Below are 4,105 nucleotides of genomic sequence, written 5' to 3'. Positions count from 1 at the left end.
TTCTTAGCTCCTATTAAAACAGTGAAAGCAAATATGTATATATGGTGGTGGGGAGTGGGGATGTCACTTGACTGCACTCACCATTAACATTCAAGTCCCATCTTTGTATCCTCCAATAGAGTTTGTCACACTGCTAAATGTAAAGCCTTAAGAAGACCCTTGGCAAAGAGCCCCAAAAAGAGAAAGATATTGGAAGTAAGATATAATTGCCAAACTAGTTCGCTGCATGCACTTAAGTCCACTAAAAATACTGAACAAAAAATGTGGATGTGGATCTACTATTCCATCCAGAAATCCCATTACTGGGCATATACTAGAAGAATATAAATTATTCTACCATAAAGACACGTGCACACGAATATTCATTGCAGCAGTATTCACAATAGCAAAGACATCGAATCAACCTAAATGCCCATCAATGACAGATTGGATACAGAAAATGTGGTACATATATACCATGGGATACTATGCAGCTATGAAAAATAATGAGATCATGTCCTTTCCTGCAATGTGGGTGAGGCTGGAGGCCATTATGGTAAGCAAATTAATGCAGTAACAGAAAACCAAATAATATATGTTCACACTTACAATTGGGAGCTAAACATTGAGTACACATGGACACAAAGAAGGGAATAATAGATGCCAGGGCCTACATGAGGGTGGGTAGTGTGGGGGAGGGCAAGGATCATAAAACCTACTGGGTACTATGCTTATTACCTGGGTGGTGAAATAATCTGTATACCTGACCCCTGCAATACACAATTTGCCCATGTAACAAACCTGCACATGTACCCCAGAACCTAAAATAAAAGAAAGAATAAAAAACTTGGAACACATACCACCTGGGTGTTATTGTTGTTGCTGTTGTTTTTTGCTTGCTTCTTAAAAATCATCTTTCTTTTATAAGGCTTGAGCTGTTAGAAAAACCCTGGAGTCCCCTGGCCTGGGTTTTAAATGCTCATTTTTCTTAACTGACCTTGCAAATCCCTCTCCTTCCTGAGCCTTAGCCCCTCATGCTTCCTGGAGGGTTAGAGTAGATGATACCTCAGAGACTTTCCAGCACTGTTGTGCTACAGTTCCATGAACTTGTGCGAACTTGTGAATTCTACAAAGTGATGGTAGTTGTGAGAATCCAGCACAATTGCCCGCAGCAAAGTTTCCTATAAGCTTCATAAGAATATTTAGCAAACTGGCTAATTGACTCATGTGGATAGCGCACTAGGCTCTGTGACTTTAATGGGGGCCTGTGTAGAATCCTGGAACTTGAACCTGTTGGTTGCATGCCCCTTTATAAGGGTTAACAAATAAAACCAGAAAGGAATAGCTGGGTATCTGCTACATTCAAAAAATCCAAACAAAGAGAATGCATGCAGGCAACCTATAGTAAGAAGGTAAGAGCTTATATTCCAGAAACAAAAGTCCCTGAAAGCAAGCATGAGTAAAGCACACACACTTGTATTGAATCCTTTGCAGAGTTTTGAACTCTCTATTTTAAACCCTCTGTTGTTGTGGACCTTCTGCAGAGTCAATAGGCTGAGTCAAATGTCTTCTTGGCATAGATTTTATTGCAACTGTCAACAGGGCAAGAGAATAATGCAGTGAGTTGTTAATAAGAAGACCTGCTCATCTTGCTTCTAGATTCCAAGTCCCCAGAGGACCCTGGCTCAACTCCAGCTTAGTGCTGGAACTCTAGCAGGTAAGGATAAGCAGGTAGAAAGAAAGGGGGAAAAGGCTCACTCTGGTCTTGAGTGATCCAGCTTTGGGTTAACAGAGCTTCAGGAGCACTCAATGGTGACAATTCAGGACCAGCTCTCTCTTCAGAAAGCCTGGGCTTTTACATCAGTAAAGGGCTTTCCAATCTCACTCAAGAAAAGATCTCAATCCCCTAACTAGCACCAAAACTATCTAAGTCTTCCAGGCCCAACATAAGAAAGATTATTATATTTAAGAACCCTTTCCTCATTCTTCTGCTTGATCACATCTCATTTATTCATCAGTACCAAGCTCAATGTCACATTCTCCTGGAATTCCCCAGATAGAAAGAGGTATTCTCTTCTATTCTCTTTTCCCAGAGCACCAAAATCTTATCACAAGCCACCCTCCTGTTAGGACAGATCATGTTATATTCTAATTATTTCCTTTTAGTTTTGTATGTTAAGATTTTTATTTCATTTCAAGAGTCCAAAAGCAAAACAAAGCTACTGGCTTAAACCAAGATGAGAATTTATGGGTTTGTGTCACTGAAAATTCCACCTTCAGTTGCAGCTTGATTCAGCTGCCCAACAGCATCTCCAAGATCTACCTGGGTGAGCTCCAGTCTCAGGTTTCCTGTGTTCTCTGGCTTTGTATGTTGTTCTTCAGGAGCTTCAAGTTTAAATAATCTCAGAACTCTTGCCAAGAAGAGAAAGAATCTCCTTTTCCCGGAAGGTAGACACAAATCTTCTTGATCCTGATTGGCCTGGCTTGCATCATGAACCCATCTCTAACCAATCACTGTGATCTGGAGGATGAACTTTTCTAATTGGCTTCAAAGAGGTTACATGCCCCATTCATAGAGTCCAGAAATGGAGCTGAATTGCCTAAGCCTTGTGGCCTGAGAGCAACAGTGCAGTGGTTCTTACTACAAATAAAGAAAGTGGATGTTGGATTGCAAAAAAACAGTTCAAAAAGTCCCCTGTATTGTAAGCTCCCCTGCACATAGCACTGTGTCTGACACAGAGAAGGCATGTAACAAATGACAACTGAGTTTGTGAATAAAGAAGAGAATGAATACAGCTTGGCCCCACCACCTTCTCTCCTCCCTGCTCTCATCCATTACCCACTCATGACCACTGGACGCCATAGCCTTCTGGGGATTTGGGCCTAAACAGCTGACATTGTTTTACGCTTTTCTCCCTCTTACACTTCTAGCAAATAACTTTGATGGGTCATGATTAAATTGCTTTTGTTTAGAAGACACATAAAGAAATAATTTCTTGCTAATATTCCTGAAGGATTTTGCACAAAGTGATTAGATTATTGCTAATCTAGTGACACCATATAAATAGTGATATTAATAATGTTATGTGATTTTTTCCAGCAATCATATTGCTCACTCAATGAAAATTTTTGAAAATTTTCTTTCTGAAAAGCTTTGGATGACTAAGCTATAGGTATAGTTAGTTGCATTATTCTGTAGTCACCTTATAGCATATTAATAAAAACAAACAAATAAATAAAAACAATATTCATATCAGGGTAATGGAATTATGTGTTTTATTTCCTTTTTATTCTCATCTGTATTTTCACTCTCTCTACAGTGAGCATTCATCAATTTAGACTTTAGAAATTCTTTTTTTTTTTTTTTTTTTGAGAGTGGAGCTTTGTAGGAAATTCTATTCTCATCTACTTAATTATCACCTTGGGGCAGACCCCCTCCAGATTGAGATGGATTGGATTCAGGGGCTCTTTGGTGAGTCCCAGGAGTACATGCCACTAACATTTGCAAAACCAGAGTGCAAGTGTAAGTGGAAACCTGCATACCTTATATCTAGCTATTTATGATGTATAATTAAGTTAATAAATTAAGTAAAATATCTCCATCCACCTACCTTGACAATATACCTTCAAAATGATCTGGCTGTTCAGCTTTGATTTTAGAATCCTTGGACTCCTCAAAGGTGGATTCCTTGGACTCTACAGTGGATTCCTTCCTGGTGGCATGAGAGGGTGGGCCCCTGGCCCTTGGCCCACTCTCCTTCTCTTCCCATTCCTGGCCCCAGCTCCCATTGCAAGAGGCTTCACATGTATGCATGAGGACACTTGAGCCTCCTTGTCCAAGATCCGTTGCCCTACTTTGGAAACAGCCATTCCTTAACCACCTCTTAGGGATAGGGGTGCACCTCAGCTGTGTGATCCATCCTCAGAAGGACCTGGCGAAGAGGCCTGCATAGGCCCTAGGTATATTCCCTTGCCACTATGAATTCCTCACCTGATAAAGATGAGTGTAGCCAGAGGAAGGCCAGAGAGGGATCCTCTAAAGCATAGGGCCCAGGGCAAGAGTATTTTGTGTTTGAGACCAGGAGAGGAAGTGCTCATGACTGAGCGTGCTGGGTCACACCTAAGA

This window comes from Trachypithecus francoisi, unplaced genomic scaffold, assembly GCF_009764315.1.
Source record: "Trachypithecus francoisi isolate TF-2019V2 unplaced genomic scaffold, Tfra_2.0 Lachesis_group6, whole genome shotgun sequence".
NCBI classification, from domain to species: domain Eukaryota; kingdom Metazoa; phylum Chordata; class Mammalia; order Primates; family Cercopithecidae; genus Trachypithecus; species Trachypithecus francoisi.
This window is presented reverse-complemented; position numbering follows the sequence as displayed.